This window comes from Colius striatus, chromosome 17, assembly GCF_028858725.1.
Source record: "Colius striatus isolate bColStr4 chromosome 17, bColStr4.1.hap1, whole genome shotgun sequence".
NCBI classification, from domain to species: domain Eukaryota; kingdom Metazoa; phylum Chordata; class Aves; order Coliiformes; family Coliidae; genus Colius; species Colius striatus.
Window position 1 is genome coordinate 1,938,163 of NC_084775.1, and position 25,658 is coordinate 1,963,820.

Consider the following 25,658-nt stretch of genomic DNA (forward strand, 5'->3'; position numbering starts at 1 on the left):
AGCCCTTGAAAATGAAGGTTTAATTTCCCATTTTCTCAAAGCCTGTGCATGAGTGTAAAAGCTCACCAGCACTTCTAACCCTGAATCACTGGGAAGAACGGCTCATAAGGAATTGGGAAGTCCACAGGCAAATATTTTTCAAGCTTCTTACAGAGTGTGGGGCTTTTTTGTTCTCAGGACCTGGCTTGCTGCTAGCACATGGGAGCAAAGACGTCTGACCCTTGCAGTTGTGCCAGCAGCTCTGCTGGGACTATTTCAGTAGGACTAATGATCATGTCAACCTGGAGGAACAAATGTAGGGACTAGTTGGGACTGAGTGTGACTCTAGCAGGTGGCAGCAGGTGCTGGTACTTTCTCAGGCCTGTGAGTCATGGTCAGCCACCGGAGGCTCTGAGCCACTGTGTGATTCAGGGACCAACTGGGAAGCTGGATGAGCAAGACGAAGGACCCCGATGCTGTGCTCCAGAGAAACTGCGTTTTACACATCAGCTGCACCGCAGTGCTTGCTGCAAACGAGTGAGGGTGGTGAGACATCCACACTGACACACTTCCCAGGGCGTGAATCATCCTTTAATTCAAAGCTTCCTTGCAGTTGATAACACACAGCCCGCTCTGGAAGTCGCTTTGAGCCGTTCTCCTGCCACGGAACTGGTGTCACACATCCCCTGCAAAAACACCTCAATTGCATCTTGTATTGGTTCATTGATGGTAAGGGCAGGAGGAACCATTCAGTCATCTGATCTGATTTCCTGTGTGGCTCAAGATAGCTAATCCCATCAGGACACCCTGAGGGTGTCATACCCAGAGGCTCACCTCTGACTGAAATACCCTTGGCGGGGGTCCAGTCCGCAGGTGAGTCACCATGAACATGCCACGTGCTTCCAGCAGCCCATTGCCTCCTGCAGAAAAGGCTATGGCAGCAGTCACCTAGCCAACTGTGACTGCCAGAAGGCTTCTGCAGACTTCCAGATGTCTTCCCATTTCCCTTCTCTGGCCATGGCAGGGAAGGTCACTCACCAAGAAGTGTCTCTGTCCTACGCAGGCAACCAGGACAAGTCCCTGCTGGAGAGCTGGGATGGGAGATCAGACAATTGTTGGTCTCCTAGTAAAGCTGTTAGGGGGTGTGTATGCATTTCCACAGCCTGTGACCTAATGGCAGACCAGCACCACATCTTCTGTGCAGAAGTATATGGACTTCAGGAAAGAGGCTCACTGCTGGGGAGCACACAGCAAGCAGTGATGCACAGAGAACTGGAGGGGTTTATGGTGTCCTAAGTCCCTCTGTGGCAAATTCAGACCTCCTGCTTTTGGGCTCGTGCTCTCATCCAGATGGCAGCTCTATCCATTAGTCAGCAGTTCCTTCCCAGCAGACAATACAGCCCAGGAAACCACTTGCTCAGAGGAAATTCACCTCTGGAAGAAGGTGCCCTGCAGCAGCAGCAACACACTTCTCATTAGTAGGGCTATTCTCATTTAGCCTCAACTGATAGCCTTCCTCATCCTTGTGAGACCACATCTGGTATCTTGTGTCTAGTTCTGGGTCAGTTCTGGGCCCCTCAGTTGCAGAAGGACAGGGAGCTGCTGGAGAGAGTTCAATGCAGGGCCACAGAGATGATGGAGTGGAGCATCTTCCTTTTGATGAAAGGCTGAGGGAGCTGGGGCTCTGCAGCTTGGAGGAGCCTGAGGGGTGACCTCATTCATGTTACAAACCCATCAAGGGTGGGTGTGAGGGGGCTGGAGCCAGGCTGTGCTCAGGGATGGCCAGGGATAGGACAAGGGGCAACAGGCACAAGCTGGAACAGAAGAGGTTCCAAAGAAACACAAGGGAAAACTTCTTCCCTGTTGAGGTGAGGGAGCACTGGCAGGGGCTGCCCAGATGGGCTGTGGAGTCTCCTCTGGAGACATTCCAACCCAGCTGGATGAGTTCCTGTGTGCCCTGCTCTAGGTGGTGGTGCTCTGGCAGGGGGTTGCACTGGATGAGCTTTGGAGGTCTCTTCCAGCCCTTGAGATTCTGTGATTCTGTAGTTTTGGACTGCTGTTCCCAGAAAGGGTGTGAGCCTGAGCACAAGAGCTCTGCATTTCTAACAGTTGCCAGCAAAGTCAAAACCAAAGCACAAAAAGGGGCTACGAGCAGTCAGTGCCTGAGTTGCTCCAGTGCTCCGTGGAGATGTCCTGGGGAGAAAATAGTGGCAGGAGAAGACTGGCAGCTGGGATGGAGCCTGCTGAAAGCAAATGGGGATTCACCTGGCAAAACACAGGCCTGGATCAGGAGGCTGAGGTGCTCACCAGGGACAGTTTTTTCCACTCTGAGGCCTGTTTTAGAAGCCACAATCTTCAGTTAAAAACCAGCTGTGCAGAACATGCCATGGATAATCTTGACAGAGGTGAAGAGGAGCAGTATCAATCTTTGCTCCTGAAAGAGCAGGGACAGATTTTTTTTGGTCCTCTGGGCTCTGCATCTCTCATGAGCCAGAGGCTTTCACCTCACTACCAGCAAACTCAGCCCAGTCACAGACTTGCCACTCAGGTATCAGGTTGTTGGTCAAAGCCCAGCTGACCTGTGTTTAGGAGGACAAAGACTATGAGTTCTAACTTATTGCATCAACCACATATTTAGGTCCTGCTCTGGCAGGGGGGTTGCATCGGATGATTTTTCGAGGTCTCTTCCAACCCTTGAGAGCCTGTGATTCTGTGACTTCACAATACACTCACATGCACTAAACATCCCCTGCCACTCACACAGCCATTCTCATGGTGGCTGGAAGCTGTATGGTGTAGAAGCACAAATGTCTCAGCTGTGCTCTTTCCTATTTCTAACCAATCCAGCCAATTTGTCTTACTAGTGTCAGTGTCCTCGCTGCTCAGTTTCTCAGACAAATCTGTGCCATCAATTGCTTAACTGTCCCTCTCTGTGGCAGGTTCTGCATCCATCAATGTGCTTACTGTGACCTCAACTGTCACGAGGTGGCCTGAACCCAGGAGCACACAGCCATGTGCCTCCTTCCACACAGCTCTGTGTGTGTAGCCCCACCAAAATCCGCATCAAAAGCAACGTCCCCCGTTTCTATTGAAGCAGGACTTTGGGGCAGAGCAGAAGGCAGAGAACTCTGCTGCCATCCCCAGAGGAGAAGGCTGGCTGAACATGGGGGTGTCTCTACAGAAGCAGATACACTGAACACTCAGCTGGTGCCAGCCTGCAGCCTGCACACTTAATGAGCCGAGTGCTTGGACATGCTCTGAATTCCCATGGGTGAGCTGCTGCAGGTCCGTTTGATTAGCAGCAGCCACGGTGCTCTGTGAAGGTAGTGCAGCCTCTGCTCTAATTGCTCATGTAGGCATGAGATAGCTGTTTTCCTCATGAACTCCTCTCAAAGCATCCTACCCATGAGCTCCCACCTATATGAACATATTCTCTAGAGTATTCCTTTGCTCTCTGTGCAGCTTGCCTCTTGCTGCCTTTGTCTCTCCAAGCATGCACGGGTGCTTTCTGGTGTGATGCTGCAAATCTGCTTCACAGAGAAGCTGATAGCATCCTGCCATTAGAGGAGCAGGGCCAGGCATGCCAAAGCCCTTCTCAGAACCATCTCTTCAGTGCTGTCCCCCAGCTCACTCTTATCAATTGTCTTGTGACCTGTGCAAGAGGATGTTTTCTGAATCATCAGGCTCCTGCTCCTGAATGGAGCAGAACAAGCCACTGTCCAGACCACAGGAGTTTAAAGAGCTCTTTGTTTCAGTCAGAGCAGCTTCTCCAGACTCTCCCATGCAACCACATCTTTGCTATCAGATTGACCTCACTCACTGTGTCCTGCCAGACCCTGACCTGGCTCATTCCCCTCCACGGCAAGTGACAGAACCAACACAGCCAAAGGTGCTGCTGGCACTGTGGTGGGACGTGGCCAACAAGGAGCTTGTCCTTACAGTCTCACTGAACAGTTGAACCACATACAGATTAGAAAGTGCAAGACTTTCTTAACCAAGATGCTCCAGGGTACGAGTCCCAGGCAGGTTTGAGTGCATGGACAAGAACAGGGAATCCTGAGGGCTGTCCACAAGCACCTCCTACCAAGCAGATGCTTTGATGTGGTGAAAAGCTAGGCACAGGGAACATGTCTGGTTGATGGCTGGTTTTATTCCAGGGACAGACAGTTTGACAGCCAGCTCATGTCAGCAGGGTGCCAAGGCTCCTGGAAGGGCCAGAGGACCTGCAACCAATCAAGGTTGGATGGCTGAGTGTGGATGCAGGTTGCCAGGACACTGCACCATCTGATCTGCTCTCCTCTCACTCCCCAAGGCATGTCTGCTAAAGGTGTTTCTGCACTGCATAGCCAGGCACCTCTGCAGGGTACACAGCTGAGCTGAGAGCCCTTGGTGAGAAGCTGGGAGTTTCACCTGCCCTAACTGGCCTCCTCAGAAGCAGGGGAGCGGTCAAGGAATGACAGCCACACCAACTTCTGCTCAGCAGCTGGTCTCTGCTTCCTTGCTTGTGAAACACAGGACTTTGAGTCAGGTTCTGTCAGGAGGGGTGCAACAGAGACTAGTGCCTTAGTGCTTGGGCTGGGAAAGGAGGGAGACAAGGTGATGGCAATCACTATGCCAGAGCAGGAGCAGCAGAGCCTGTGTCAAAGCAGCTCCCGCCTGAGCCATGAAAGTGTCACTCTCCTGGCTTCAGTCTCCAAACCAGGTCTCTGCAACTTCACAGCTGGAGCAGACAAAGTACTCAGTGCTGCTGCTGGAGCCTTTTGGCCGTGGCAGGATGCTTATGGTTATTCTGAAGCTTTCTGCAAGTGGATGAGGCAGAAAGAGCTTTCCTGGAGGCTGCAGGTGGCAGCCCCCCTGCCCAGCCACAGCACTGCTGCCCAGCCACCTGCTCTCTCTTCTCTTCCTTGTTCAATCTCTCTTTCATTACCACAAACAGCAGCATCTCCTGTGAGGTGATGTGGAGGAGCTGCTGCATGGCTGTCAGTCTTCTCACTTGCATGGCCCCAGGGGTGCACATGCAGGAGGACCCCAAGGGAAAGGGAATGGGGTGAATGGAGGCAGTGGGCTATGAGTGGTGGAAAAGCTGAAGCAAGCCCTCCTGACAGGTATAGGAAACTAGACTGGGACAAACATTAAGCATCCATCTCCATAAAAGTATTACTGAAAAGCAAAAGCTTTATACCATTTAAAAACTAATACAGAGTTACCTTCCAATCACCAAGCAATTGCAGCTGAACAGGAGGCCCAGCCTGTGGAGTGAATATGCTGGGAGAAGGGTACATGGGTCATCCTCTTCCTAGGGCAGCCCAGAGCCCCCATGCATGCTGCACTGTTCTAGCTCTGCCAGTCAGATGCTTGTGAGACCACCAGAGAACAGACTGGATGGCCCAGAGGAGCATTCCTTACCTGCTCTCCTCCTGCTCTGCAGTCTCAATGTTTCAAAGACTTTCCTGGTGAGCAGTATGGTCTAATCTGCCCTCAGAGGTCCCCCATCACACAGGATTCAGCGTCACCCATGCTCCCTTCTCTTCATTGCACATGAAGAGCACATGTTCTGCTCCATCTGCAAGGGCATGGAAACCTCCTCCAGCCTGAGCCCATTCCACTGTGGCAAGATTTGTTCTCTCCATCAGTCATACACCGAACAGGGACGGGCAAGGATTATGGCTTGGAGGGTGGTCCAATGGCTGCAGACAGCATGATATGGCCAAACAGCCTTCTCTTTCTGCAAAGGTTTCCTTATTCCAGGCAAGAAGAAGGGAAAATTTGCCAAGAACAATTGGCTTCATGTTAGGAATTACCTGGCTGCACCAGTGCCTCATCTGTCCCCCACAGCTCTCGTCCTGCCCTGTGGGGTGAAAACCTTTGTCCCAGGCACTGCTCAGAGTGCCCTGCATCCCAGCAGAGAAGAGGCTGGTTGTGCTCCTCCCCAGGACACAGATAGCTCTGGCAATGCTGAACAAATGCAGTTCTGCAAAGGAGTTCAGGCAAATAATTTCAACAGCCCTCACTTAATTTTCACAGCTGTCCTCTGCCCCCAGTTGCAGCCAGAGAGCAGAAAGGAAGGTTTAATTGCCTGGTTAAGCCATGTAGCTTTGGCTTCCAGCCTTCTCTGAAGAGCAGATACACAAAGAGCTTACAGAGATCTGATCTGCAAATGGAGATGTGTTTGTCCTTGGATCCAACTGCCCCACTGAGCCCTGCAAGGTGGTTCCCATCAACAGACCCAACTCCTGCACTGGGGTGATCACTGTGCACTAACAGTTCCACGAGGTCAGGAGTCCTTCAAAAACTGTTGCTCACTCAAGAATCCATCCTAGGGAAGGCAGGCACGTCCCAGTGAGGCTCTGGCTTCCTCATGTCCCCTCATGTCACTTCCTCTGGAGATCTTACCTTGCAAAACCACTGCCCTTCTCTCTGGATGTGGTATTTGCATTCACAGTGCATCCAGCCCTGGGGAAGGGAACTCTGCATTGCAAGCTCAGGCTCTTGCAGTATGTTCTTGCTGGACATAGCTGCTCATCAAAGATTCAAGCTTTGTGGAAGCAGCATGCCTGCTGTAGCATGAAAAAGCCATGAGCTAGGAGTATGAGCCAGCACAAAAAGTCAGTCTGTTCGACCTCCAAGCTACCAACAGAAACCCTGCACGTGGCTCTTGCAGATGCTTTTCCAGCTGCCACAGCACTCAGAGAGATTTCCCTGTTAAACTAGCAAAAAACCAAATTCCAGAGAGCTAAAGCTGGAGAGAGACCTGAGTAGCTGTGATTGGTGTGTGGAAGAGGAAGGGGACAGGAGGATATGTCTGGTTTTGAGGTCTGAGCAAGTAGAGTGGAAAAAAAAAAGACCACTGTGCCATGTCCTGGTTTGGGTGAAGCCTGGTCACATGTGCAACCTTGATGTTTGCTTTACAGCAACCCTCCAGATCTCTCCAGTGTCAGGTTAATGGCAAGAGAAGTGTTACATCAAACATCTCAAATCACATCTTCAGATGGGACAAGGTGTGTGCTATCACAGAGTGGTCGGGGTTGGAAAGGACTTTTAGAGATCATCCAGCCCAATGCCCCTGCCAAAGCAGCTCCCACCTAGATCAGGTAACACAGGAACGTGTCCAGATGGGTTTGGAAAGCTGCTGAGAAGGAGCCTGCACACCCTCCCTGGGCAGCCTGGGCCAGGGCTCCCTCACCTCACACTGAAAGAGAGTCTCCTTCTGTTTAAGTGGAACTTTTTGTGTTCCAGCTTCATCCCATCACCCCTTGTCCTGTTGCTCAGTACCATAGAGAAAAGTGCTGCCCCAACCTCCTGACATCCACCAGTTAGATATTTATCAGTATTAACGGGATCTCCCCTCAGTCTCCTCTTCTCCAGACTGAACAGCCCCAGTTCCCGCAGCCTTTCCTCACAAGGAAGATGCTCCAGTCCCCTGATCATCTTGGTGTCCCTGCACTGGCCTCTCTGCAGCAGTTCCCTGTCCCTCTGGAGCTGGGCAGCCCAAAACTGGGCACAGGACTCCAGATGAGGCCTCAGCAGGGCAGAGCAGAGGGGGAGCACAACCTCCCTTGACTTGATGCCCCCAGGCTGCCATTGGCTCTTGCCCACGAGGGCACGTTGCCAGCTCACATTTAGTTTATTATCACCCAGCACTCCCAGGTCTCTCTCCTGGAGCTGCTCTCCAGCAGGTCACCCCCAGCCTGTCCTGGTGCATGGGATTGTTCCTCCCCAGTTGCAGGACTCTGTCCTTGCCCTTGTTGAACCTCAGGAGGTTCCTCTCTGTGCAGGTGGTGATGTGTTGTTTCCCATCCCAGGGCACTGCTAACATTGGCAAACAGCAGATCTCAGAGCCAACTTTGATTTGGATGTGGTGTTACCGTGACAGAAAGTAATTACAAGATGCATAAAAGGCATTGTTAATGGCAAAAGGACCCACAGAAATGGAAGCACACATTTTGGGTGGCACCTTCATTGGCCTTTACCAGATTGTCCCCATTCGTTGTGCCCCAGGGTGGGTCAGGGCTGCAGAAAGTAGACTGAGGACAGCAGGACTCAAATGGCCTGTCTGTGTGTTGAAGGAAGCTCAGGTCTCTCAAGCCTCTCCCAGCACTGTTTGTGAGCAGAGGAGAACCTTTCTCAGCACCATGAATTTAACTTCTCAAAAACTGCAGCTGAAACATGGCCCCAACACCCTCTGTAACTTGGATGTACAACAGGACACCACATTAACGTGTTAACCAGGGCTCTCCAGTGCAGCTGCCATGGCCACTCCTCTACTGAGGTCTCCAGAAAGACTAGAAGCCCTTCAGGCTAAAACCAGAAATAAACATTCCCTGTTTTCATCAGAATAAACAAAGAATAATTAACTTACTTTAAAGAATTAACTTATTTAACTTACTTATCAATTATTTATTAATTACTTATTAATAAGTAATAATGTATTAATTAACTTATTTAAAAGAATAACTCAAAGCAATTAGGAAAGGAGAGGAGAGCTGGAAAGGGTTGATTGTAAATTCTCTTGGTGGTTGTAGACTTTCAGGCAGGTTTTTACCTCCTGCAGTAAAGTTTGACCCTTTTCCTGCTCAGCTGCTACAACCTGGTACACCCACTGCAGTGTCAGCAGCTGCAGCAGAGCCTCAGGGAAGGACATCCCCCTTCCTTCTCCTCACAGAGATGCAGCAGAGCTAGAAACAAAGCTGAGCATCAGTAAGTGCGGTCTGTCACAGCACATGTCCCAGCAGCTGGCTCCTGGGAAGCCTGTAAGGGCAGTGCCAGAGGCTCTGATTCACACCTCACCTTCTCCAGGCCCTTTCACTGCTCTTGGATGTTGCCCAGGCAGAAGGTGCCACCAGTTCAGTAGCACCCAGCAAGGTAAGCACTTGGGGAAGGGTGCTGAATGGGGAGCAGGCAGTGCTTCCCCAGGAATGCTCATCCTCCCTGAGGGCAGCCCTCTCCTTCTTAGGGCACAGGGGATGAGCCTGGAACAGCTGGCACTGATTCCCTCTGTCCTTCATCACAAACAAGCTGGCCCCAATTTCCCCCAGCCTGGCAGATAATTGACTTGTGACAGCTGAGTTCAACACAAATTAGCCTGGTTTAGAAAGACAGCCTCATTTGCACTTCCAGACAGAGAAAGCCAGTTAATCCAAGCAAAGGAGACAAAAGTCATTAACTCCCACTTGCTAAAACACTGTTGAGCCTTCTGCCTATGCCCAGGGCAAATCTGCCCAGTTAAACCCACCGGTGCCTTCAGCACTTGGGTCATACCATCTTCTGCTTTGTCAGGAGCAGTGAGATGGCAGTGAGTGTGTCCCCCTCCATCAGTGCACCACGACCTTCAGCATGTGCCCCTGTACCACGCCGCGTTTGCAGGTCCCAGGCTCTGCATTCCTAGGTTGGCTTCCCACAGTTTAATATCTCATCTGTTCTGTGTTTATTCACTGAAATGCCCCAGTTATAGCTGTGTTGGAATGTGGTGGAGTTTCCTCAGCTTTGGGTATTTCTACTCACTCCCCCAGCTGAAGGCAAAAACCTTGGTCAAGGTGAGACAGTGAAATGTTCATGGGTGTGCAGTTGCAGTGGGTCAGTGCCTGCCTTGTGCAGATGCTGGTGGTGCCCAGGGAGCAGACTTGCTCCCAGGCAGCCCTATGCACCCACGCTACCACTCTCATGCTCCATGGATCAAAACATCAATGGGACTCATCACATCTCCACTGACACCAGTTCCATCCAAGCTTAACTGGCTGCTCTCAGCAGGAGAAGACGCCCCTAACCTGGGAGGTCTGGATGTCAGAACTACAAAGCAGACACGTAGAAGCAGCTGATGTGACTCCTTCCCCTTCTGCCAAGACTTTATTTTCACTGCAGAGCTGTTTTTCTTTTTGTCTCAGTGGGCACCTCAAAGGAAATGTGAATGTTTAATGTGAATTACTTTCCAGTTAAAAACCACTGCACACCCCTCATCTCCTTTCAGAGCAGGACTAAGTGGCTCTGTCATATACCAGCAGAGGCTCACAAGCATCCTTCTAGAGACACAAACAGTGGTGTGGCCCTTCTGCCCAGCTGTGTCAACGATGGCATCTGGTACTGTAAATTGTGAGTAATTTGTGTGCTGTTTTACCTCCAGCTCAAAGTTTGACACCGGTGCCATTAAGACTAATGGTGTTAGTGACTAATAGAGTAGAATAGAGGCTCACCTAGTCTGGGCACTTAAACCACCACCACCTGTATGTCCATCCTGCCAGGTCCTTTGATGGTCCACAATGTACCAGAAGTCTTCTGATGAGATGACTCCAGAGCTGCAACTCCAAACTTCTCCCAGGAACCCACGGAATCAAGCTGCCCAGTAAGGACAATTTTGGTGTGCTAAGCCTTCTTTGGGCAGTAGACACCAAGACCCTTCATCAGCTGAGTGTTATCTACCCAACACAGCCAAAGCCACCCCTTTCATTGCCACTGGGTTGTCGTTTTTACCCATGAAGGAAGTCGCCCTGAAGCAACTCAGTGAGGGAAGTCCTGCTGTGCCAGAACAGCCAGATGAAGCTCTAGATAGTCACGTAATGAACACAGGCAACAGGTATCCATAATCTGTCCAGACCACGTCCTGGCTCTTGGGATCAAAGGGACTGCTGAGCCCCTGTGTTTCCAGTGCTGGAGGCATTACTCCTAGTCTTCAGACACAGAGAAGCCCCACAGTGTCATGGTGAGGGGCCAGGGCTGCTACCTGTGGGAGGATGCCCAGTGTAGTTGGTAAGGCTGTGTGTAGATGAGAGTCAGACCTCAGAGCTCTGCAGTGATGAGAAGAGCTTGCATTGGAAAGGAGCACACCAGGCCCTTTCCACTACAGTCTGACACATGGTGCTGTCCTCCAAACTGGACACCAGTAACAGACCAACACCTCAGACCTTTGCTGGAGCATGCACCAGGGACCACAGTCACTAACTCACTTGTAACCCTGCCACAAGGCATGCCAGACTCCAAAGCTCTGCTGCTGCTCCCTTGCTTTGAAGATGGAAACTCTGAAGGAAAACAAACCATGCAAATGTGATGCCATCCACATCCTGGCAGGTTGGCATGTCTTGAGTCCTGGCTTCACAGCTGCCAGGTAGTTCCCTGGTCTGGTACTGGTTTTGTTTTAACTGCTTTCTCCCAAGTAGCAGCAAAAAGCCCTCATATACAGTCACTCCTCTGGGCAGAAAAGTGATAAAAGATCATCTCTCTTGTCATTTGCTTTTGCAACTGGTGTTTGGCATCTAAAACATGCCCAAAACGAAAATATCCCTGGCATTACGAGGGCTCAAAGAGCTTTGCATTAATGCTATATGTAGATGAAGTGTTAATATGTTTATCTGATCCAGCTCAATCTGTCCCTAATCTATTAGCATTAATATCTGAGTTGGGGGATAGAGCCAGACAGAAAACACGTTGTGCAAAGCCTGACTTCATCACCTCCAGACGCTCCCGATGAAGCGTTTTGCGACGGCAAAGAGCAAAACACTTCCTCTGAGTTCACAGCACCTTGAATCCCTGACGAGTCATATATCATAAGGAGTAAAGGACTCCTAAACCAGACTTTCCACCCTCTGGGCTTTGGGCATGGTCATTTTTAAACACCTTCTCTCTGCAAAATTCTCACTGGTGCTTGAGGACGTTCCTGCCTGGGACAAATCCTGCCCCATCGGCTGGGGCAGAAGTTTCCCCCTTTGTAATTCCTTGCAATAAAGGCAAAGAGAGCTGAAGCCTTGGCATTTCTGGCCTGTAAAACGTTAACAGAACACAGCCCTCCCCACGCACTGCTGGGTGAATCCTGAAGGTTGCCTTCAGCCCTCCGAGCCAGGGATTTGCAGCAGCAGCTCCCCCGGCTACACTGTATCTGAGGCTTTTTGGAAGACACTTTGTAGATGGTTTGCACAAAACATCCTGTCCCATACTGCACTTTAAAGGTCTAAGCCCCTGTCACAGGAAAAGTATTGCTCTGACAGGCCTGCAAGTCCTGGGAGGCAGCTACCAGCTGCTTTGCTGTGAGGGGAGGGAGCCCTGGCCCAGGCTGCCCAGGGAGGGTGTGGAGGCTCCTTCCCAGGAGGTTTCCAAACCCACCTGGACACGTTCCTGTGCCCCCTGAGCCAGGGGAACCTGCTGTAGAAGGGGGTTGGGCTGGATGAGCTCTGCAGGGCCCTTCCAACCCCACCATTCTGTTTCTGTGTCATATGCCACCTTCACCACTTGCCAGAGCAGAAATCTCCTGCTGTGGTGCAGACTCTGGGGCTTCACTGTGTCTGTGAGGCCAACTGCAGCAAGCAGCAGGTAGATCTCTTCCAGCTCCTACTACAGCACACTGCAGGCCATGGCAGGTGCTGACAAGTTACACCTACAAATTCCCTTCCACTTTTGATCTGGTGGGGAAAAGCAGTATCTCTTCTCCTGAAAAGGGACTGTATTTAACAGCGACTCGAGACTGAGGGAGAGGAGACAATGCTTTTGCAGTAACAATAATTAGGATGTGCCCACTATGCTACTCGAACCAAATTTCCGTGACTCTCCTTAAACTTCCCAACAAATTTAGCCTGAAGGATGAAATATACATTTCTTTGGCACATGAATCAATATAGAGACAGACTGATCCGGTTCTGCAGTGTGTCCTTCACCTGAAATCAAAAGGCAAACATTTATCTGCCTTGTGGATGAGATAAGCCCTGGGTGAATAATGCCTCTGCCTCTATTGCAAGCCCTCACAGGTCCAAAATACATAATGCAAACATGTGTAACTGTAGCCATTGCATTCACAGGCATTATAAAGGTTTGTTTTAATTGGGTTTTGGTAAATTTCCAAATTGTATTTGCGCTCTTGAAATGACAAAAATTGTATGGCCTAAAGGAGAAATCAGTTTTGAAAGGTGCAGGCTTCCAATCACGATCTGTCTTTAGACACTGCTGAAAATGAAGACCTGCAATTAGTGGCCAGGACAAGAGCAGTGCAATCAGTGGAAAGAGTAAGCTACCAAAACCCTATGACTAAGAAGCATGAGAGATGTTTTGCTAGGTGCTTCCTCTACATGTCGAGGTCCTCCCCAGGAGCTTTGAGCAGCACTGGTATTGCTAGTGTGCAACACAGATAAGAGGGCAAACACCTCCAAAACAGTCTCTGTGAACTCATGGCAATATGAGACCCTGACATGTGGGGACACTCCCTTGGTTTCTAGGGGAGTTCAGAGCCAAGAACACATTGTTGTCTTCCTGAAGCATAGCAAAGCCTAAAAGCTGTGGGATGTTCCACCTCAGCCCAGGGGGACAGAACCTTTGTACTTTGTGCTTGCTGTCTTTTCAGTCTTTGAGAAGTGTTTTTGTTCCTGGGCACTTGCTGTTTGGTGATCCTCTTTCTGTATCTCTTTCTTCTCTAACAGAAGAAGAAAGCTTCCCCCTAATGACCTTGACCAATTGTTCTTGACACCTTTAATAGATGCTTTTCAATTCACCTGTTCAAACAGCAGGATCCACACCCACAAGCCTGCCATCCCAACTGCATGCTTACTCCTGGGAGGTGTCCTGCAAAGGTGCAGCACCTACCAGCTACTAATGACCTGAGAAATGGCAATTACACCTGAAGGCAAACAGGAAGCTCACAGATTTGCACTGTTTTCTCCTTTGGCCTCAAAGCTGAGTCTGTGTGTTCAGATAGAATGGGATGTAGCTGCACATAATCAATGCACTGTTGATTCTGTACTTTGCTGCTTCTTGAAGGAGTGAACTCACAGATTTTGTAGGATTTTCCACTATCCTGACTTTATATACAATGTCCCATGGAAAATTTCGCCTGAAAAGAGGGCTGGATGAGAAGGGCTGTGGGCAGTAGGTGGAGAGAGGTTCTCCTCCCCTTCATCTCTGCCCTCATGACACCACATCTGGAATATTGTGTCCAGTTCTGAGCCTCTCAGTTCCAGAAGGACAGGGAGCTGCTGGAGAGAGTTCAGTGCAGCACCACTGAAGAGACTGGGCAGCACCTTGCTCTTGTCTGGCAGGAGTCTCAGTGTAGCACATGAGAATGGAGTGTGCAAAGACTGAACAGATTTGAGAATGTCCCAGAAGGTCTCAGCCCTGATTTCAAGCATGCCCATAACACTGCTTACAAGTTGGACCAGATTAACTCTTGGACACCATTGCCTTCCTCTGCAGCCAGGAATGCCATGAGAACATACATCTCCCTGGCACAAACATCACATGAAGCTTATGCAAACACCACCCAGCCTCCTTGCTTTTAAAACACTTGGTTCATCAATAAGCACTTGCTGGGGTCTAATGCCCAGGACAGAGCAATGATGACCCCCTTGCCCTGCCCAAGGACTTTTCACCTTTATTTCTTCCCCATGCCACACTCTTTTGAGCACAGCTGGGTCCTTTGCACAGGCAAATGTCTCCTGCAGTGTGGAAAGGCCATGGTGTGCTCCAGCTCACATTAGCTTCAGCGGCAGGAACAGGGGAGCAGTCAGAGCTCTCGTGGCAGGTAACATGGAGAAGCTGTGGGAGGCTGTAAGCCTTCACATTTCAGTGCCAGATGGGGGAAGAACAGAGTAAATAAGTTACTCTAGTAGAGACCTACATAGGCACAGGAACAGGAGGCACAGGGTTTGAGAGGTCCTGAGCCCTTGACCTGTGGAGTTCACGTTTTCCTGCTCACATGAGAAACTGGGTTTTCATGCTCTCTGCTAAGATGATTCTCTGAGCTCCTTTGAGAATTCTCTGAGATTCTCTGAGCTTCTAGAAGTCTGCTGACCAGTTGTGAGGAACAGGCACTTCTCAGGACATCAACATCTGTCTCCCTGCCTGGGCTGCCAGTCAACTGCATTTTGAATTCTCATCCACTGCAACGGGGGGAAATGTTTCTGCCATCACAGACACCCCAGAGATCAGCAGAGGATCCCAGAGCCACTCGTCAGGGAAGATGCAGCATGTACAGGAAGGGATTGCTTTGGTTTCTATTGCTAGTGACAGGAGAGTGATCAGGATTCCTACAACAGACCTTGCATCAGGCTCTAATTAGCAACTCAAACATGTGTTTTCAGTTCTTTCAACTGTGTGAGAAAGACTCAAAGGCCTCAGCTATTGCTCACAGTAGAGCTGAGTCCTAATGTGACAGCAAGAGGCAGGCAAGATGAGAGTCCAGGAATCTACTTCATCCTTTAAAGAAGTGTATAGACACATTTTTCTTTTTATTCTCTCTGTTTGTTTTTCACAGAGACTTCACCTCCTTGAGAAACACCCTTTGTCTGCCCATTGGTGCTCCAAAGCAGAGTCTCAGTCACGTCACAACTGAGGGATGCTTTGCAGCTTTGCAAAGAGCCACCACAGTTCTGACACAGAATCACAGAATCACAGGATGGCAGGGGTTGGAAGGGAGCTTTAGAGATCATTCAGCCCAACCCCCCTGCTAAAGCAGGTACCACCTAGATCAGGTCACACAGGAACGTGTCCAGGTAGGTTTGGAAAGCTCTAGAGAAGGAGCCTCCACACCCTCCCTGGGCAGCCTGGGCCAGGGCTCCCTCACCTCAGCAGGGAAAGAGTTTCTCCTTATGTTTAAATGGAACTTTTTGTGCTCCAGCTTCTTTCCATCACCCCTTGTTCTGTCACTGGATGCAACAGAAAAAAGATGCTGCCCCAACCTCCTGACACCCACCATTTAGATATTTGCCAATATTAATGAGATCCCCCATCAGTCTCCTCTTCTCCAGACTGAACAGCCCCAGGTCCCAGCCTTTCCTCATAAGGAAGATGCTCCAGTCCCCTCAGCATCTTGGTGTCCCTGCACTGGCCTCTCTCCAGCAGTTCCCTGTCCCTCTGGAGCTGGGTAGCCCAGAACTCACACTCTTCTTGATGCCCCCAGGCTGCCATTGGCTTCTTGCCCACAAGGGCACGTTGCTGACTCATGGTTAGTTGATTATCACCCAGCACTCCCAGGTCTCTCTCTGCAGAGCTGCTCCAGCAGGTCACCCCCAGCCTGTTCTCGTGCAGGGGTTGTTCCTTCCCAGCTGCAGGACTCTGCACTTGTCCTTGTTGAACCTCATCAGGTTCCTCTCTGCCCAACTCTCCAGCTGGTCCAGATCCCACTGACTGGCAGCACAGCCTCTGGTGAATTAGCCAGTGCTCCCAGTTTGGTGCCAGCAGGGAACTTGCTGAGGGTCCCTCTGTCCCCTCATCCAGGTGGTTGATGAAGATGTTGAACAAGACTGGCCCCAGAACCCTTCCCTGTGGAACTCCACTGGCCACAGGCCTCCAACTCAGTTCTGTGCCATCCCAGGGTCTCTCCTGCTCTCCTACTCTGAAGGAGCCCCAGCTCCCTCAGCCTTTCGTCATAAGGCACCAGGCTCCACTCCATTATCTCTGTGGCCCTGCACTGAACTCTCCAGCACTGCAGCCTAAGAGATGCCCTGCCAGCACCCAAGGTTTCCCTGTCCACCAAAGCAGCTTAAGGCTGGAGAGCACACCCCAACTCCGGCAGCCCTGGGCAAGTGACACTCCCCACATTGCCCAGCACTCGCAGTGTGATGATCAACAAACAAAACATTTGGCAATGAAATCTAAGGGGAAGCTTGCAGGGTCACCCTGTGCTCCTTCCCCTTGTCTCCTTGCAGAGTGCCTTGCTTTACCATCAGTTGTAATCCTCCTCAGCCCCATGAAGGCGATTTACTGTACACACAGACCACTCGTCAGAGAGCTAATATCTCACCATCCATTTTGCAATAAACCTTCTGCAGAGCTGCAGTGACAGAGAGTAATGAAATACAGAGTCTGTTGCCTCTGAACAAATGTAGTTTTGTGTTTACAACACAGTACAACCTTTTCACGTATGCTGGCCAGCCAGGCGATGTACTCTCACAGCAGAGCCTACCTCCTGCATTTTGATGGGCTCCTCAGACAAATGCACATCCTTCAGCAGGAGCAGCCCAGGAACAATTGCTTCTGAACAGCAGGGAAGAGCCTGAGTCTCTGGCAGATAAATCCAGGGTTGTCCCATGCTGGAGAAGAAGCTGTGCCTCTGTCTAGACCCTCAACTCTATCCGGTCTTTACTAGGATCTTCCCAGCCAACCCATCGATCCTCCACAGGGTTGGGGGCAGGGGGAGATTTCCAGCCCTGCTAGAACTGACATGATGTATGGCTCTCATTGCATCTAACCAGAAGGATCAGTTGAAAAGGCACTTGGGTGTGTGCAGGCAGGATGAGAAACTGGATCATCGTAGAGACTGGTGGGCACTATTCCTGTGATGACATGCCTGGCCACACATGTGGCTGGGGAGGTAGAGAGGACGTGGCCTGGCAACCACGGGGCTGTAGACAAGCCTCCAGGCTTGCTGTGACCCACCCTGCTTCCAAAGGCTCCCTTTGTGCCACAGACCACTCGTTGCTTTGCCCTCATTGCCCTGTTCCTGCCTGTGAGATACGACTTCTCCTCAGTCCTGGGAAGTTAGAGGATGCTATCTCACAGGATAAAAGCACTTTTTCTGACTTTAGAATGACAAAGAAAGGCTGGGAAAGGTGATTTTGGTTGGGAACATGAAAGTCAGAGAGAAAGCAATGAAAACCCTTTTCTTGTTCTCAGGACTTTTTGGCAGTCCTTGAGCACATCTGATGATTGTTAGTGGCTGGGACAGATCCCAAGGCTCAGGAGCTGTAGGAGAGGGCCTGCAAGTAAGTACAAGTACTGAGATGAATAAGCTCTCTGTCCCAATAAATAACATTCCCTTTCCCAGACATCATTGGTCCCCCTCGTGTGTGTGTCCGCACCAGAAAGACTGTGAACGTGTCTGACAGCAGAAGAGCAGGTAGGAAGCTGTCATAACGGGATCCCAGAGCCTATGAACCCTTGTTGGCACCAGTGCAAAGGCTACAGGCTTTTTCAGGACCCCTCCTTCCAAGTCTGATCCTGGTTAAACGAATTCCCCTGGTCAGGAATCCACTGGGAAAGGGTCTTTATCACCCTTTAAGCTCTGGATCCTGTGTCTACAGCAACCCTTGCACTCAGTCAAACATCAAATGCTCTCACTTGCAGCTACACCAGAGTATCCACCTGGGAATGCACAAGTCTATTAAGCACAGATAAATAATCAATAGGACATCACGTTGCTACCAGTGGTAGGGCCATTAGCACAATGGGGGAGATTTGCTGAGATGGCTTTCCAAATCAGCCCCCGGGGCACATGTAGGGTAAATTGACCGTGATATGTTGTTGCTTTCAATGTTCCTAGTCCAAAATATACTGTCTGCACAGAAAAACCGAGTGCAGCTTGTTGTGCCTCTTGAATGGGGAACCTGCAGATCTCTGCCCTTCTCAGTTTGCTCTTCTCCTTGGTTCTGCACTTAACAACCAGAGTCCTGGTTCAGAGCCAGCCAACATCTGAGTCAATTTGCTGAATGAACAGCCCTATGAGTCAACAGCGTTCTTGACAGCTGTGCCTGTTTTACAGAGCTGCCCCTGCCCAGGAAAATGTGCTGCTTGTCATGAAGCACCCACTTGTACTCCACAACTTTAAAGGGTTGCTGAAGTAGCTGAGCTCTGTGAGTATCAGAGATCACCCACTACTAAGATGCAGATGCTCTTGGGAGGGAATCAGGTGCCATTTGACTTCAAATACCTCATAAAATGGGGGAAAGGTGGGGAGGGCTCCTCCAGCTGAGGTTCCTGGGGGCTTCAATCGAGCAGAATGTTTTATGACAGACTCTGGGAGCAAAGCTTCACAGATGGTCAGTTTTATACCTCACCTGTAATGTGAGGGGCCCCTCCAGCAGAGCTGCACTTTTGGAATTAACAACTCAGGTAGTCAGAAACCACCTCCAGCTAAGATGTGGCCATGAGAAGCTTCTCATCAAACCCCAGAACTACAGGGCAAGGTTTTTTAACTTCTTGTTTTCTAAAAGTGCATTGAAGCTGGGGCTCCATCTGGGTTCATTGTGCAAGCAAAACCTGCCCATGAGCATGCAATAGGATGGAGGCTCTGGCATGCCACAGCAAGCTTTCCAGATGCAGCAGCATATGACAGTACCTTGGATGGCTGGGACAGTAACAAGACATGAGGTAGAGATGGGAAAGACAGAACTTGTAAAGGTCTTATACTTTGAGGCCAAAAGCTGGGCTAATTTGAAAGACATTAATTCTACTAGTGTAGGAGGAAGGAGATTTTACCTGAAGATAGTCTCACCTCTTGTTTGCTCTTCCAGGTTATACCACAACTTCAACAGATTCATTTCAGTGTTTAGGAATGTCATAAACTTCAGCCTGTCCTTATAGGTCAAACAATCAACATCTTAATCAACTCTGAATCTTTAGATATTCAACTAGAAACTATTTTTCACAAGAGGTCCATGATGTGGGGTATCCTTTGCTTCATTACAAACTCAGCCCCAGCTTCCCTATGTCCCTAATTCTCACTAATTCTCTTACATTCCTGGCCTGTCCCTTTCTCGATGTTGGGGCCTGGGCTATAATGAATGTTATGGAGTCAGTCAGAAACGAAGAAAGTTTGCAGTTTGTCTTTGAATTGCCTTCTACAGCAAAAAAGGACAGAAAGGAATGCCCATGTGATAGCTGCTTGAGCAAGGGGAGAAGCCAAAATGCAGATTGTAACAGAAACAAGGTCAAAGCAAGAAGACGGGACAGAGCATTAAAGTAAGCACTGTTAGAAGAGCATTCAGTTTAGCTTTGTGTGATTGCTTGCACCTGACTAACAAATTGTAACATATGTCACTCACAATAGTATAAAGTTAAGTAAATGTGAGGTAAGCACAACCATCGTCTAGTGTGAGAGAAAACTAACTGAAGGCCAAACAGATGGGGTGATGTTTTAAGCACAGTAAGGCTGGTGTTTTAATTACAATAAGGTTGGTGTTTTAACACGATGAGGTTGGTGTCTCAGTTGTTACAAAAATGAAGCTTTGAGGCCTTATGCACAGCACGTGATCCTCAGTGTTAACTGATTGCCATGAACTGTAGCACGTTACAGCATTTGGAAAAGGTATATAGGTGATGATTATGTGGCAATAAAAGGGAGCTGATGCACATCATATTGGTGTCTGGTCGCTCCCGTCTCGCCCAACAGAGAAGAACCCCTGCACAATGCAAAAGGAACCCTACACTCCTTCCATCTTCTGGGCAGTAGAAACGTGCTCTTGGCCATGCTATGGCTCAGAGCAGGCTGCTGAAGAAAAGCCAGCATCCCAGGTAAGGGAAATCACAGAATGTCAAGGGTTGGAAGGGGCCTGGAAAGCTCATCCAGTGCAACCCCCCTGCCAGAGCAGCACCACCTAGAGCAGGGCACACAGGAACTGTCCAGCTGGGTTGGGATGTCCCCAGGGGAGACTCCACAGCCCATCTGGGCAGCCCCTGCCAGTGCTCCCTCACCTCAGCAGGGAACAAATTGCCTCCTACCTGCCTCCTCCTGCTGAGGAGGAACACGCTACTCAGTCCTACAACCCTTAGGAGGCAAGAACAAAGGAGTGTTCTGCTGAATGTGCAGGTTCTCACATGAAGGGGTGGGTCAAGAGCAGTCCATGGAGAATCTACACTCCAATCTCTGCTGCAGTGCTTGCACTGTGCAAAACGTGTGTAAGTCAGCCCTGGAGTCACCAATGACCAGCAAATGTTGCCTACAAAAGCCTGGCTCTTGGTCTTGCTGGGGTAACTGCTCTCAGTTTGCTGGTGTAAATCAGGAGCAACTCGACAAGAGCATGGCAGGGAATTAGTCCTGCAGCTCCTCTTGCTCCATGCTGTAATACCTCCTCAGTTCTCTCTCCATCCTTCATCATCTTATTGTGGATTCTGCCTGGTTTTGGAGCACATAGACTAGCTGCTCAGGGCAAACTCTGCTCCTTTGTTCACATTTCTCAGCTGCCAGATGCTGCTGACACAGCCAGAGGTCCTAGCTGTAGTAATGTGGCCTTTAAACTCTAAACCAGGTTCTACACAACAATTAATTACCTTCTAACACAAAATCAATTGGCGCCTTGATTTTGCTCCGAACAGCAGTGATGGATAAGGCAAAGTTTCATCTTCTCTGCATTAAATAAACTTTTTCCTGGTATGTTCTTGGCAAGGGACAAACCTGCACGAGCTCCTCCTAGTCACTCAGAGCTTTGGAAACACGGTTTAGGGCAGATGATGAAGACACCTTGTTGGAACTCCTCAGATGACAAGGACTTCAAATCACCACAGCTCTGTTGTTGTCTAAGGCAATTGATCACTCCTGTTTCTGACACAGAGCTCAAACACTGCAGTCTCAAGGAAAAGGGTTTCACACACTGCCTGTCTTTTACAGAGTCACGTACTAAATGTTTAGAAACACACAGGGAAGTTGCATTATGGAAGTGCCACTGTGCTGACTGAGGTCCAGGGCTGAGTCTTGTGGTTAAATCTAGGATTGAAACTGTTCATCACAAAGAGGCTTCAAAGAAAGTGTTTTCAAGAGATACACAACCCTAAAGATTAATTAATTGCTGTGTTGATTTTGAGACAAGTATTTAAAGACACGTAGCACTATGTTTCAGGCCACTTTTCTCTTGAATATGTAGATTAGCACAGCCTCTCAATTTCCCTCTGAGTTAAAACCAAATGAAAGTTGGCTCTTTGGCAACGTTTGCAGCCCTGCTCTGTAGGATTAATGGTTGGTGCCCCTGGATTTTGTCCCTCTCCCAAGGTTACCTTTATGTCAGAGTCTGATGAAGCTTACAAAGACTGCTCTCTCTAAATGGATGGTGCAGTCCAGCAGTTTGTGCAGCTCTGCACTTGTTTCTTGCCCTAGTTGAGGTCAGAGTCTCTCTGCCCATCACTGGCCTCCTGAGAGGATGGCTGCAGTTACACTGGAGTGACCATGGACATGATGGCTGCTGACTTTGCTCTCACTGGGACCAGTGAAGCCTCATGCTTCATTTCACTGCCAGGATCAAGACTCCTACAGAGCCCAGCAGCCTGTTGCAGGGCATGAGATACCTCAGTTTCCACAACCAGCACCTCATGGGATCAGTCTATCAGCTCTTGACTTCCACAGGCTGCAACTGGGACAACCATGAGCGCAAGCCTCAGCTGAGATCTGATATCAGAGGTTGAGCTGATGGTGCTGTCTTCCCTCCCTTTGCTTTTATGCTATGCAAATACAGAACAGTCTTCCCAAAGCAGTGCCCCAGGAGTGCTGATGCTAGGATCAGACATATCACACAGGTCCTGGAGCACCAGATCTGCAGTGGGTAGGACCAGCAGCTGCATGCTTCCATATGCAGCTGGCCAGGAATGAAACTTGCCTGTCTGCACCCTCTCACCCACGGTGCTGGCATGTCACGGGGAAAAACAGAACAAAACATCTGCTCCAGGACTCTCTGAAGACTGTAGTACAGAGATGATGACTCTCCAAGGACACATCAGCCCTGTAGGCTCCAAATTAGCAGAAACACATGGTTGCCCCAGAAAGTTCCCTGGTGAGTCATGCCTGAGGAGGGTTAAAAACCACATACTGAGCAGCTTGGCCAAGTCTACCATCCAACTCACCCTGAGCCTTGCTTGGTCAGGAATCATAGAGTTCTTTTGGTAGAAAAGCCCTTTAAGCTCATGGAGTCCAGCTCCTCCTCCCACCATTGGCACCACATAGATTCAGCCAGCTTGGACCTCTGTCTGCAGGCTTACAGCAACCACCCAGCACAAGAGCAGGGTTTTCCTGGGAAACAGAGGCTCTGTGAAGATCTGAGTCGTCAAAAGTCTAACACAACTCTCCTCTGAGATCACAGAGGGCAAACCAAGAAAGCCAAGCTGGAAACAACTGGGCAGCCCTTGGCAAACCCTGGGCAGGGCTGAGCTGTTGAAGAAAATCCAAACACCTTTCGACTGGTTTTAGGGTCCTTTTGAAAGAGATGCAAAGCAACCATCCACCAAGATAATGATGGCCTAGAAGAAATGATCTCTGCCATTTTGGCCTCCCACTACTGGGATGAAAGAATCCATCCAACCATCACCCAGCTCCTGAGGAACCTTGTCAGAAATGATGGGTCCAACACCCACTGCACATAGCTCAACTGAGCCTTGAAAATGCTGGGGACGCAGCCTTGGGCATCTCCTCTCTCTGCTTTGGCTTTTCTTCCCCTGCCCTAATTCCTTCCTCTCTCTCTTATCTCTTCCTTATTTCATAGAATCATAGAATCACAGAATCACAGAATGGTTTTGGTTGGCAAAGCCCTTTCAGCTGCTGCAGTCCCAGCCCTGCCCTCCCCCTTCCCAGCCCAGCACTGACCCACAGCCCTCAGCACCTCAGCTCCACGGCTTTGGGATCCCTCCAGGGCTGGGCACTCCCCCAGCTCCCTGGGCAGCCTGTATCATAGAATCATAGAATCCAGGCATTGCAAAAGGGAGCAGGGAGATGTATCTGCAAGAGATAACTGCAATTGCAGCAAAGGCTAGGAAAGAGAAAAGGGGTTCAGCATCAGGTCACCTCCAGCAAGGTTTTGTCTCTAGCATTACACACTGAAACAGCTAAGAGAACATGCATGGCTGGCTCAGGTGAGGCAGCAGCACCTCTGTCCCAGAGCAGGGCCAGGAGGAGGGAGGCTCATCAGCCACCACCATACCAAGCACTGCAGGAGCCAGCAAAGTTGGTGCTGATACACTGAACCCATGGCATCACAGGAAGAGAGCACGAAGGAATAGACTGTGTTTTGTGCAACTGGGATTTGCAGGGAGTTTTGCTTAAACACCAACAAACTCCTTCTCAGTTTGTTCAGAATGAGGTTTTCCAAGAATTTCCAACTAGGCAAAAGCAAACTGAGTTGCCACAGGGCTGGCAAAGGTTGAGTTATCCCTAATACCCAGGTACCATAGGACTTTCTTAAAAAGACTGGCATGCAGAGGAATCCTTTTTTCTTTCCCCAGCCCCATTTTCAGTAACAGCTGAACTGTACTTTCAAAACAAACGCATAAACACTCATCCAGAGGAAGACAGTTGGCATGGAAAACATCAGCCCAATCTATCAAAGTGTCACAAAAGCACATGCCACTGAAAATGGGAGAATCAAGCAGCATTAGCAGCATCAGATCCATCTGTAAAACAGTAACAGATTGGTTAGCTATTTTGGCTGAAGACAATTTTTTTACTCCCCCCCCCCAGTAATTATATATGTAAAGCATGGATGTAAACAGTTTGCAAAGCTGTCAAATTGCTCCAGTCAAAAGATGAATGTTTTAGAGTGTCCCCAAGATCTGAGTGCTACAGCTTTCCTGCACAGCAGGTTTCTTTCCTGCAGCTCCCTCCTTTCATTTTTAAGTTGTTAAAAAAACCCAAACCTGTTAAAAAAACCCTTCCCAACCCCACACAGATGAAACATTCCCTGACGTGTGAAATACGCTGTTCCACCCAAAGTTACAGTTTGATTGGCACAAGAAACGCACCACCTGAATGGTTTGCCCATCTCTGGGTGGGGGGGCACTGTGAATGGATCCTTGCCCTTGAATGATATTGTTATCAGGCTTCAGCAGCTCCTGTGTGTTTGGGCATCGGAGACTAGCAGCAGCAGGAATCAGAGGTAACCTGAGGTTAGCTGCACTGGGAAAAACAGAAACCTCTCCTCCAACATAACAGCCCCCAGGTGCTGACATTGTATTCCAGCAATGGTGACGGCTGCAGTTAATCTGTAAATGTCTAATGAGCAGCTTCTCCTTCCACTGCTACCCCAGCCAAGGGAGAGGCCATTGTCAGGGCTCCGCAGCGCTGTGGTGTTTCCAGCTTCCATCCCACACTCAGCTTTGAGACTGTTTTGCTCCACCTTTGCCAGAGGCTCTGTTTAGCACTCCTGAACACTGTGAAGCACTCTGAGTTAATTTCTGAATTTTATTTTCTAAAATCCCAGCCTTTGGATTGACTAAACAGCAATTAGCATCAGAGTTGGTTTTATTTTATACCCTGCCAGTAAAAACATTTAAGTCAATATCCATCAGATTTGTGAAAAATTAATAAAACCTGGCCCTTTCCAAGCATAATGAGACTTGGGGAATGCTGTTGCTTTCATCTGCAGGTCAGTACCAATATTAGCAGTTTGGCTGAGACTTTTATTTTCCCTTCCAAAAAAAAAACCCACAAAACCTTTTTAGCCTTATACACTACACACTCCAGAAACAATCTCCTAGTTAGCACAACCTCATGAAGTTCAGGGTGAAGGGACTTCAGGAATTAGAAGAAACACAGATGAAGCTTGAATAAATGTTAATAAAAGTGGATGCAGCTTGTTTGTGATGCCCCCAAGGACCAGACCTTTCTCCCCTGGAGTGCTGCAGTGTTCTCCTGAGAGCAACAGCAACTTCAATCCTCAGCTCAACAGACATATTCTCAGTGTCCACCACATCTTTGTAGAACAAGACCTGTTATGGCAGAGCATGCTGGTGGCTCACACAAGGGGTGGGGATCACTTCCAAAGGCCAGGAGTGCAGGAAAGGAAGGTTGGAGAGATGATGCCTCTCGTCTCTCCATCCTCTCCCAGTAGGCTTGAACAAACAGAACCTCTGCCTGCCTGACACCACAAGTTCTTGGTAGCAGGAGACTGCAGGGAAAGGAGCTGGCTTGATGAAAATCTCTTCAGTACAGTTGAAAATACTTCCTTGCTTCACTTCTGCTATCCAGCTTGAATTCCAAATGTGCTGTAAATGGTGGAAGGACTGACAAGAGAGCTCATGTT